At 43.6% G+C, this 12,668-nt stretch overlaps 1 protein-coding gene across 1 annotated transcript in view; it reads left to right on the top strand.

Annotated features, from left to right (window-relative positions):
* The first annotated feature begins 5,208 nt into the window (after positions 1–5,208).
* Positions 5,209–12,668, top strand: part of NTN1 (netrin 1) — a 610,189-nt gene continuing 602,729 nt past the window's right edge. The window contains exon 1 of the mRNA XM_085616826.1: positions 5,209–5,410. The gene's annotated coding sequence lies outside the window, so the exon portion shown is untranslated. The remainder of the gene's footprint in view (positions 5,411–12,668) is intronic.

Raw genomic sequence — 12,668 nt, 5'->3', positions numbered from 1 at the left:
ACGACCTTAAGAAGAGGTGGTATGACCTCAGGAAGAGGGCAAAGGAATGCATTGCCGAAAGGGTCAAGGAGGCAGCTGGCACAGTAGGGGGGCCATCCAGAGTACCTGCCAACACTGCCCTGGAGGAGCTCGTAGAGGGGACCATTGAACCAGAGGCAGTCGTCGGAGTAACCCAGATGGACACCTCCGGCGCAGCAACCACAGAACAAAGTAAGGTGCATTCTTGCGCCTATACGCTGCGTATTATATACCCATGCCCATCCCCCCAGGTCAATCACAGTGTGCAGGGAGAAGTGCATAACACATATGCCCTCACATTAGTATTGCATCATGGGAGTCGTAGTCATGTTAGCCAAGTGTGCATGTATGATCACCAATGCCCAATAAATGAGATCAGCAGTACAGGCCCAACAGAGTGTCAAATAATGTAATTTATTGTAGGAAACAAATGCTGAATGACAAACAGATGTAGTCACAAAATAAACTAACAATGCACTGTTTCACACACAGATGCATCTCCTGGGGAATCTGATGACAGTGAGCGCCTCATCATCTCCGAGACACCGGCAGATACCAATGGCGAGACTTCGCAGGAAGGTCAATCCCCACCACCACCACCGACAATACCACCACCACCACCACCAGCGACAATACCACCACCAGCACCACCACCGACAACACCACCAAGACGCAGGGCGCATGTCCCCTCCCTGCAGGTGATGGATACAGACCCGAGTCCAGCACCCACAAGTGCCCACAGTCAGACACGTGTCACACCGCCAGCCCCACCACCAGCACGTGTCCGAGTCACACAGCGGCGCAGGTCCATGCGCAGTACTGCCGAACGAGCCGAACAGCCAAGGAACATCTATGGTGGTGTAGAGGCCCAGATGCTGGTTGTTCAGCGCCTGCAGGGGAGACACATGGGGACAATGAACCTCAACATCTCCAAACTCGCCAAAAACATGTGCACTCTGACAGACGCTGTGCGGCACATGACCACAGTTGTGGCTGAGGGCAATCGGGACATCAGTCAAAACCTCCAGGAGCTCACCCGTGCTATCCGAGCTGGACAACACAGCGAGCGCAGGAGGCATAGGCAGAACTTGCTCCGTACCACAGCATCGACCAGGGCCATCACAAAGCTCTGCAATAGCACAGCAGTTTTGTCCCGCCGCTCCGTGTCACTGCAGGTGGACCTCGGCCATTACTGTGGGGATGTGGCGAAGGCCTTAGGCCAGGTGACCACTGCAGTGGAACACTTGCAGTCAGGGACATTCAGTGACAGCAACTTGGGAGGGGAGGAGGGCAGTGAGGCCGCATCCAGTGTGAGCAGCGTTTCGGTGCCGGAGACCTGCACCAGGAGGCGCAGTTCGCGCTGCTCCACAGCCACAGAGACACAGAGTGGTGAGGTAGAGGAGACACGCGACAGGAGGCTGGGGGTACGTGGGAAGCGGCACTAGACATTCAGTCCTGCATCTCTGTCCATGGTGGTGTAACCATGGGCCACTTTAATTTTGCCTTAGCACTCCCGTGATGCCAACGGTTATGTTTTTTGCCACAATGTGTGGAAGCACAGTAATTTTGTATAGTAATGTTACATCACTTTCGCAAGTGCTCATGTGAAGTAAACAGTAGCACTCCAAAATATATAGTCATGGCTCATTCTTACCTGGCTCTGAAATGATGTTGTGTGATGTATGTCCTCCTCCTTTGACCTTCAGCTGTTTGGAACGTGTGCCTGTCGGTGTTGTGCGGGTGGTTGGTCATCCCGGTAGTTGTCATTCCTGTCCACCTCTATGGGTATCCCCCTTCTGGTTGCAATGTTGTGCAGCATGGCACATACTGCTACAATCCTGCAGCAGGTGTCTGGTTTATATTGCAAAGCACCACCAGTCTTTTTTTTTTTCTTTTTTTTTTTTGAAACCGTTTATTACAAAATTCAAAAAATATACAAAGATGGGCCTACAACCTTCTGGCCGGCCGCTAGCAAGCGAGAGGAGCATGTGTTACAAACAATAGCGCGCATGCCGCGGCAAAGGGAAATGCACAGGAGTTAGAAGCGGTGGTAGCCACACCATCCGGGCCCACATAACGGTTTCATTTTAATATAAATAACAACAACAAAAAACAAATCCACAAGGCAACCCACAATCGGAAACAGCAGCCTGTGCTCCCCTAGCGGGGGGACCCTACCAATCCATAGGAGTATCAAGGGGGGGAAAAAGGTCAAGACTGGGATTAGGTGGACTCAGTGCCCGGAACCGGGGAAGCACCACCAGTCTTATGTAAAATCCGGAAGCGACTCTTCAGGATCCCGAATGTTCTCTCTATCACATTTCTTGTGCTAATATGTGCGCGTTGTAGCGTTGCTCCTGTGGTGTTGCTGGGTTGATGTAGGGGGTGAGGATATATTCCCGCAGGGCGTTTGCACTGTCACCTACAGGGGAGAAGCAAAGGCTTAGCGGCAGTAATGATGATACATGTGTGATACTGATGTAATGAATAGGTATGAGTATGTACCAAGGAGTCCCTATCCAAATTCACCATTGAGCAGACACCTGTGGATGCCACTGTGTCTGAATATATATGAGTCGTGTGTGCTCCCTGGAAATTGTGCCACTATGTCCGTAATGATGTGCTTGGCATCGCACACGACCTGCACGTTGATGGAGTGATAGGACTTCCTGTTACGGAAGATGTACTTATTGGCTGAGGGGGGACAGATGGGGACATGCATGCAGTCAATGCATCCTATGACATGGGGGAATTGGGCCACCTGGTAGAATTCCTGTTTGGTGTGGTCCATCTGCTGTGGGGTTGTGGGCAAGCTGATGTGGGTATGTATCATTATCAGCATGGCATCAATGAATTTACGGAAGAAGCGTGAAAGTGCGCTTTGTGATACGCCTCCCGCTACCGCTATGACCCCCTGGAAACTTCCAGACGCCAGTAGGTGCAGGCTGCATAGGACCTGGACGTGCGTAGGAATGGCATTGGTCCTACGTGTCTGGTGCTGCAGTAGTGGTTCCAGGTCAGCAATTAGGCGCATTATCATGGCACGATTGAGACGGTACTTGTCATATACTTCAACCTCATTTTGGCCCAGCAATGTAATGCGCTCTCTGAATACCCTCTCCTGGATCCTCCACCTGCGCTGTGCTGCTACATTTATTCTCATCCTCCTTGCAAGCACGTAGAGGGCAGCCATTTTGTAAAAGGGGTCTCCAGGCCCAATTTTTAAGGCTTTCGGATTGATTACACCTGTGGTACACTTTGAGATTTTTTTTTTTTTTGTGTGTCTGCAACTTTACCTCCTGGTTCTGATTCCCCTTATTCTGCTCCTGCTAAATACCGATTTTGAAGCTTTTCGGTATTAGCGATTTTTGATTCTTTATTTGCTAATCGCTAATGCCAGGCGCTATTTGTGTTTTCGGTATTACCGATTCTTTATTTTGCGATTCTTTAATTTAATGGGGATTATTTTAGCGATTCTTTATTTTTTCGCTATTGGTGTTGATGCATTGGAATTTTGTTGTTTGCCACTCGCTAATGGACGATTTTAGCGATTCGGTATTTTTGCGAGGAGATTTTTGCTTGATACATGTATCAGTAAGAGGCTAATCCTTTTAAGCAGGTGTGGCAGGCACAGGTAACAGTGGTGGAGCAGTGGGGCTGGAGCAGGGGGCGCGACTTAAGTGGACAGACAACGGGATAGGGAAAGTAAAATAAAAAATAAAAAATAAAAGCATTTAATTTGCACTCGCCACATTGCCAACTCGGCTATGTGTCGAGCACAAGGTAAGTGGTTTTCTTTATTTTTTTATTTTACTTTCCCTATCCCATCATCTGTCCACTTCCCACCCGCCATGCCACTGCCCCACCCCACCTCTGTTACCTGCGCCAACTGCGCCTGTTTTTAAGGTAAATTAAGTGCAAACTATTTTTAGCAGGTGTTCAGGGTTTGAAAAGGGGGTGACCCCATTAATGTCTATGGCAGCATTTTGTTAGTTAGGTGGGCTAATAACAGTAAGAAGAGGGTACCATCCACCAAATATGGGTATGGCTGACATGCTGAGTCCAGCATGTCAAAGGTTATGTCCATTATCACATAATTGGTGATAGAAAATTGGCCACATGCATAGCGTGATGAACTCCTTGGACTCTGTCACAATGACTGGATAATGTCATCGGGGATGTCATCAATGCTGTCAGTTGAGCTGCCATCACTGATTTTGCAATGTTGCAATTTTAACATGTCATGGGTGATGTAATATGTGAGGTCATTAGCAGTGCATCGCTGGGGCACGAGTTATAGTTAGCTCAGTAACCTATAACTTGTAAATAGCCTTTTATTTTTTTAACATGACTTCTTATCTCATTTGAACCCCTAACTATAGCGTCACTTTAACCTTTGTCTTTTTCAGTGAATATATAAAGTCAACCCCGCTGCCAGTGTACATTGCCTTATTCCATGTTTACCATGTATGGTTGCATCCTCTTGTATAGCAAGCCCATGCCCCATACACTCCATGGCTGACTCGGAGGCTCTGTCCCCCGAAGAGGGGCGACGAGCACCGGCCGCACAGAGCCCTGCAGCGCCGCGAGCTTGCACATCCGCTCAGTTCCTTTGCCCGAAATAAGCTTGTTTCACCGTTTGTTGGCCACTAATGAAACGTTAAATGCTCCTTTTCTTTGTATTTCATGCAAGCTGCTGTCTGAGAGACATCTACAAGCCTTTCCCGCTGGGAACAGTCTCGGCCTATTTCCACCTCTTGCCCGGCTGAAGGCGCACCAGACCCCCCTCGCCATTCACCCCCAGGCTGCGCGATGCATTCTCCCTTTAGAAAGGCTCTATTTTTGTAACCTCCAAAGCTGCTCGCGCAAGCCCTGCCAGGTATGTTTGTGTGGGAGCCCCCGGCCTATTATGAGCTGTGCCTTGAAAACAAAACTGGCAAACAGTAGCGACTGGTGGAGCACTGTTTCCATTTTGGCTGTGCAAAGGCTTTCCTCATTTGGTTCTTTTGGAGCTCACAGAGGCATGAAATCCTCAGCAGTCTCTCTCCCCGGCACCCCCCTTCCCCTCTTTTAGTCCCCTTCTTAGAGGCAAATTGCTACAGAGAAACAGCGCAAATGTAAGGGGCAGGAACCCCCATCCTGGGCTCTGGAACAAGAAGCCCACAGTCCCAAGTGCATAATGTCACCTCCCGGCTCTGCAGGTATAGGGCGAGCAGTTTGAATGGAGCCTGAAAACCAGAGCCTGCTGCTGGTTGGCTGCTTGGGGGAGAGAATTTTAAAGGGTAATTATTCCCCCTTCCTCCCACCAGACTCCCCATCATCATTCCGCCATTGTGAACCCGAAATAGAGGGATAAGCCCAGGCTCCCCCGTGCGCCTGGCCACTGCGAAAGGTAAGCGCGTCTTGATCGCAATGCAAATATAGGTCGATATATGTGTGCAGCCTGCTGCCCCCTGAGCATGTGGGGACTTGGACACTGCACCCTGATCTTGGAAATCGTGGGGCGCCGCAGAGGCATTCTGATGCTTTCTCTGGGATGGATTTGTAAAATGTTGTTTTAGGACTTATTCCTGAGTTATTAACGTTGGGGCAGATGGTGGTGTTAAGAGTGTATGATTTTATATCATAGAACTAAAGCAGAGATTGTTATGAAATGCTCCCTCGAAATTGGTGATTCTCATCCGAAAATGATGCCATTGTCACTTGAATTGCTTTTGTGATCAGCCATTGCGTCTTCTTGTCCAAAAAGTGTTTACCTCAATCTTTCACTGAACAACTTTCATCCTGTCTGTGAGGCTGTGAGGAGAGTGAACACACCACCCTCAACCTCTTTGGAAATATTGTAATATCTGTAATTGTAAAAGTGCCTTTGATTCCGCCAAGCTGCTGTGAAGGGAGCTGACTTTCTGCAACTTGTTTGGAAAGATTGTGTGTATTTGGAAAGGACATGCAAATAACTAAAAAGGTGAGGCATAGCCAATTTATTACCAGTTTCAGAATATCAAGTTAACGTGTCGAACTGATATTTTCTCACCTCCAAAATATGTTTCTATCAGTTATTCCAAAAGCGCGTGACGCCCTGACTCAATCCTTAGTAATTAATTTGGCATTTTGAAATAGCAAGCGAGGTGGATAATGGCGGCATTCATCTCCCAGGGACTAATCTGAACCAAATCTGGAAGAAAGGCCTTTTAGGAAGGCAGAAAACCCCATTGGGCCGCCACTTTCAAAAGAGCTGTCACTCCACTGGAATAAATCGCCCCTGATTATTTCCAAACTGGGGGTCTTCCACACAACTTGCCTGAGACCAGCGGAACACAAAAGTAAAACCCATGTTTGCGCGCTCATTTTTTTTTTGGGGGGGGGGGCGCAACCGATTGTCAAAAGGTGGGACTATGACAAAAAGCCATTTAGGACTGATGCTGCTGTGTGAGTTTTTTTTTAATGATAAATGTTCAAAACTTTCTTAAACTTAAAAAAAAAGTTAATGAAACTTGCAGGCTGGGATAGGGGCACATTTCTATCATTCATGGAGTTAAAACAGATTATACTGGTCCTGAAATGATTTATTGCGATGCATAGTCTTTGATTCTGAAATCCCCTGCTTCTATTGTGCTCCACAGAGAAACAGCTATCCTACTTGCAAAGACTGCTTTAAACTAACAGCAGCAGCCAGTGAATGTTCACCAAACTGCAGACCTGCACAGAATCCTGCTAACATTCATGGAATAGTTGAACAATCAGAAACAAACTACATGTTGACTCTTCCCTACACATATATATGAAAATAATGTTTGCATCAAACCACAGCATGTGTGTTCAAATGCAAAACATGTGTTGATTCTTGAAAGTTATTGTAAACATTGTTTAAACTGTTTTGCATCCACAGAAGGGTTTAGAAAAGCACCCCCACTACACAAAGTCTATTTTGCATAGAGTGCACCTACTATGGTGTTGTTTAAAAACACAGAATGTTATAAACCTAGCTTGAATATTAACCCTGTATGTAGACTTGGGAAAACATGATGAAATAGTTTTTGAAAAACAATATGAAAGAAAATGCAAGCATAAAAAAGTTATTTTCCTAACTACATGGTCGTTTCTTCCCAAACAAAGTTTTTTAATTCATAAAACTCATTGAAATAAATGATGCCTTTTTATTTAAAAATAAACACACATCTTTGCATTGTCGTCCTACAAAGGAGGAATTCTGTGTAAAAAAGTAAAATGTGTTAAATAATTCAGGATTAGACAATAAACGCTGAAACCCCCACAAAAAGCTTCCTGACATGGAAGGATGGATCAATTTCAAACAATTGTCACAATAGAGTTTGCTTTTTTTCTCCTTTTTTATAGAAAAGTTCAATGACATTCTGACACTGGCTTTTTACGGTAGGGCATTGCACGTCTAGGCAGATGTTTTCTGAATCTCAGGAAACATCTCATTTCACTTCACAGCACCTTTTTATATACCTGTATATTTATGTGCAAGGAGGTCCCAGTAGAACAAAGTTTTCTTTATCACTTCTTACATGATGCAGAAAGGAATCTGAAACGTTGTTTCTCTATTTTTTTTGTTGTTTGTTTTTTGCAAAGTATTTGCTAGTTTTTAGAAGAAAACAGAAAAGCAATGTAAATGCATGGAACGGAAACAAAACAACTTAGTTGTGCAATATGATATCTGGGGGTGGGAGATTTCACAGACATCCCTACTTTTAGAATAAGCACAACTAATATGGCTCTTGAATGATTAAAAAAGAATACTTACATAAAACACAATGCCTGGCACATCTCTTCTAATTAAAAAAAAAAAAAAAAAAAAAAACAATTGTGGAAAACATAATATTCTCGAAGTCGGGTAGTCTCCTGAATTACTAATTTACCCAAAACAAATACACACGGGTGCACTTTGGGGGAGCAGAAGTGAATTCGTGAGACATCGGACAGCATGTCCAATACAGCTGTACATGCGATTTACTTTTGGGAAAGTTTGAACATATGTCCTCTTTAGGAACGCTGAGTGCGGCTGCAGTGCACAGGGCTGGATAAGCGTTAGGCATTCCGTGCATGTCGTGTGGTGTCAACCTGCAGGGATCTGTCCTGCCCCCAAGAGCAAACATTTAAAACATGACATTGTTTGCTTTTATTTAGCGCCTCCAGCAAGAGATGCTTAACGTCATGCGGTCATAAGAATGTGAGTGGATCGGTGCACTGGAGGGGAGGTGGGGGGTCCGAAGGGCTCTCCCGGGATAGTCACACTCACTTACAAAGAGATCTGCTACTTAGCAGCCCGCAGGGGGAGGAAGGGATGGAGAACGCTGGTACTGGCGGCTCAAGGCATCTGATGCAGGTTCTGAGGGAGTAATAACTCAAGATTTAATGCGCATAGCTGTCAAGCGGCTCCATGTCATGCGTGACACCTGCAGGCGCTTTCTTTCTAAAAGACCTTTGCATGTTTGGAATGATCAAACACATAGTTTTAATGATAAAAGGAAGATTGCATATCCAAAATGCAAAGTGAGGCTTGATCACAGGATATGGGGTCACTCGACAGCCATGGTTGAGGATCAACCTATGAAGCTAAGCAAGCTTTTTATAGCTACTGTCCAGATGAGAGAGAGGCTCACACACACACGCAGAGTTCCCCTCACACCCGCACCCACCACTACCACCACCACCCCCTCCTCTTGTCTGCTACAGCAGTCCAGGATGGGGGGAGGAGGGGTCAGGAGCTATTGGTGTAGCTAACCATAACTGGTCAATTTCCAGCTTTTTTTCTGTAGTGCCATAAGCATCATTTTACTTCAGTTTGTAGTTTGCTTACAACTTTTGCACTGAGTGATGAACCTTTGCACTCAAATTGTTTAAATGCCCACGTTTTGGTGTGCCAACCTTCATGCAGTTCTCTCTGGGGCAAAAGTAATGAGGGGTGTTAATATTTTTGCATTTTCGATATTTATTCCTACCAGACAGTTTGCTCTATGTTATAGCAAAAACACATGGATGGAATTAAACCAAATGAATAGAATTAAACCAGATTTGGAATAAAACAAGGCCTTTTCTCAGAGGTTGTTTTGTTGTAAATCTTTTCAGTGGTTTTTGAGAAAGTTGCATTACAAACAGGTGCTTGACAGTCTTTGAAAAGTTAATGGATACAATAGCTTTTTATATCGTTATCAATTTGCAGACCCCTGTAGCAGATGCAGACCCGTTAACTCATCAGAGGAAAATGAGTCTCAAATAAAGTAAATTAAATTGGAAGAGAGCATCTTCACTGATCATTTGGAGGTTTTGATGATCTGGGCAATCTGAATTGCTGGTAGCAAATGAATTTTTTTATTACTGTGGCCATTTTAGGATGTCAGGCACTGAAACCTGTATCCTGAGAAAAAGGGACACAGAAGATCTAAACGGACATGGGCTACTTTCCCTAACTCCTGGACCTAAAGTAAAAAAAATGCTGATAGAAAAGCAAATCCCACAAAATTAAATTTCAGTGCAACTATGCATGGCAAAGCCCCTGCACAGTGAGCACTGTGGACACTGGGGATGAGGCCTTGTCCAGTGGAGGGTGGGTTGGTTGCCCATGGAGAATTCAGGGCAGCTCTTGACCTAAAGTCAGGCACTCAGGCAAACCCCTCGTGAGCTCGGTCAAAGGTCTTGCACAGAGTTGGTTTCCCACGGATCGCTGGGCTCAGAGTTTGAACTAAAGGTGTTGCACTGCAGGCACCCTATATAGCACTTGGTTAAAACCATTGTGCACCTGGGTTTGATCACTCCCGTTCTCATCAGCAGGCGAAGAAGTTACATGTTATCGATATATGGACTGGTGCAAATCCAGTTAAATAAATAAAAGGCCACCATTCATCTTGTAGGCTTTTGCCCATTCATCCATTGTAGGATGACAAATCCACCTGGTTCTTATTGGAAGCCAATCACAGAAATTTCTGTTGAGTTCACCATTACACAGAATAGTGCAGTTGGAAAATAAAAACAAAAAGGACATAAGGGACAGGCTTTAAAATTATTATCCAAACAAATATTTTCATCACAAGATTAGCAAATTCTGTGTCGGATTTGCAAATCTAAGAACCTTTCTGGCTCCCACAGACATTCCTATGGTCTAAGGATTTGCAAATCCGGCAAAAATAGAATTACAAATTTGGTGCAATACAGCTGCACTTGGCCAACACTGCTAGGCACGGCTGAAGTTTTAAACAGTTGGGGAGGGATGCAGTGAATAGTTGGGGATGTTATATAATTACAAAACTCCAAAAATCATAGAAAAAAACAAAGCTTAAAGTGAGGTTATGATTAACTTTGGTTATAATTTCTCAACATATCATTGAAAAAAACTCAGAAATTCACATAAAACCCTGTTGAAGTGCAGTTATGGTTTTGAATCAAAACCTAAAACCCACATAAATTCATAAGTTATAGGTAGGACCACAATCCATAACTCTTATGACAGTCATGCAAACCATAACTTGCTCACCAAATGCAATGCTTATGACCTCACAATATTAATACCAGTAAAAAACAACACTTAAAGCAATATGTAATAAAATAACAACACATAATCAAACCAAAAAATAATATTCCTTTCATAGTCCTCTATTTCAGAGTGGTATGGGAATGTGATATGTAATCTCATCTGTAAGATTATTCATAGCATTTGTAATTGTAACTATTGCTTTAAGTGTGAGGTCATGAGTACTGCACAAATGTCTGTGTGTGTATTGATATACGTGTGTGTGTGTATATATATATATATATATAGATAGATAGATAGATAGATAGATAGATAGATAGATAGATAGATAGATAGATAGATATATAGATAGATAGTTATAGTTAACTGAAGTAACTAGAACTTGCAACATTAAAATGCACTGTGGTGTCATCAATTATGTCATATCAAATGTCGCATTCTTGTTATTAATGATGTCATACAACATGTCATGAGTGATGTAATGTGTGAGGCATAAGCAATGCATGACGATGGTGTGGATTATAGTTATTTCAGTTAACTATAACTGGTGAATTTCAGTGGTTTTTAGAGTTTAAAATGTACAATTTTAACTGACATATTGACCTAACTATAACATCACTTTACTTTCATATTTTTAAGTGAATTTCTGAGGGTTTTCCTAATGTAAATTAAGATATTATTACCAAGCCTAACTATGATGTCACTTTAACCTTTGTTTTTTTTATGGGAATTTCTAGGGTTTTTTAAAATGTAGAGTAATATTTTCTTACTAGACCTACCACGTGCTGCGTTCATTCAAGCACTGCGCCAACCCCCTGCACACCGCCAAGAACCCGTTGCTGACCCCATGGTCTTGCAACACCCAAGTTCTGTATTATTTTTTGCTGTGCTGCGGTACCGCAGTACCACCACAAAATTGCAAGAGGCTATGCTAAGCTCAGCCGTAGTACCGCACTTCCACCACATAGTCAAAAATATTTATTTTTAATTTGACCCTATCAGGGGTCCTGTGTGGCCAGGGGTTCAGGGATACTCCTACCCTTCTCCCTTATTCCCTGCTCCATTATCCCTTATTTTTGTTTCTTTTTCAGGACATGGGGACCAAGTCCACAAGACCTAAAATGGGGCCGAAACATTCTCTGAATGTTGAAGCCAGCCAATCGGAGTATGTGTTTTGAGCTAGATAACTATGAATTTAGCATCTTCATTTCTAAAAAACCTACTGAACAGATTTTCACCAAATTACAAAAAGCATGCTTTCTTGGTCAATACTAAGCTTTCTGCCAAATTTGGTGAAATTTTGTTCAGCTGTTTTGGCTGTAGCATTGTCTAATGTTCCTATGGGAAATTGCATGGGTAAATCATGTTTTCGGGACCCTCCCTTTTTCTAGTCCCCTGCTTGACAGATCCCCCAGTAACTTTGCAGGAAGGTGCTGAGGTGGATGAACCTCTTTTAAGGGATGTTTTGTGAAGATTCTTCAAACAGCCCCAATGTTATTAGCAAAGCAAAAAATCTATTTCCTGTAGAAACCCTGTCCTAACTAGAACTACATAGTAGCAATCGCCATTGTGCAATACATACATCAAATTAATTTACTAATCACGTGCATCCCCAATAATAATGTCCAGAGATAGACCTTCTGGTCCAATGTTCCTATGCTTGTTTTTTTGTTTCTCCCTTAAACTATATTGAACCTCAGTGCTCAGTGGGTGAAATGGTCTAATAGCAATATCACCTATGACTTGAGCCTATGACTCTGGCTCAGGGCCTCTAACAACCAGTGTAGCCCTCAAAAGTGGGTTGTATTTCTGTATTAATATGATCAGTTTCAATGACCATACCTTATCGTGATTATTGATGGATGCAGACTGGAATTAACAAGCATAAATGTTTACAGACTGTAAGGTGTTGTAACTGCAGAATACATTAAGAAGCCATAATGGCTGTAATGACAATTAATGGCCCCTTGGTATAAGACATATGGATGAGCCCAAACAATGTCTAGAGGGTGCTATGAGCATAAGTTCCTGCAGCAAGACAATCCTGAATGGGCATTAATGTTGCCACAAATTAATAAATCTTAATAGAACTAAGAAGTAATGAGAGTCAATTGGCCTAGATATTAATGAGTGTTTTTGACCTCATGCTGTAGTTATA

The sequence above is a fragment of the Triturus cristatus genome, chromosome 7, assembly GCF_964204655.1.
Source record: "Triturus cristatus chromosome 7, aTriCri1.1, whole genome shotgun sequence".
Taxonomy (NCBI): Eukaryota; Metazoa; Chordata; class Amphibia; order Caudata; family Salamandridae; genus Triturus; species Triturus cristatus.
This window is presented reverse-complemented; position numbering and strand designations above follow the sequence as displayed.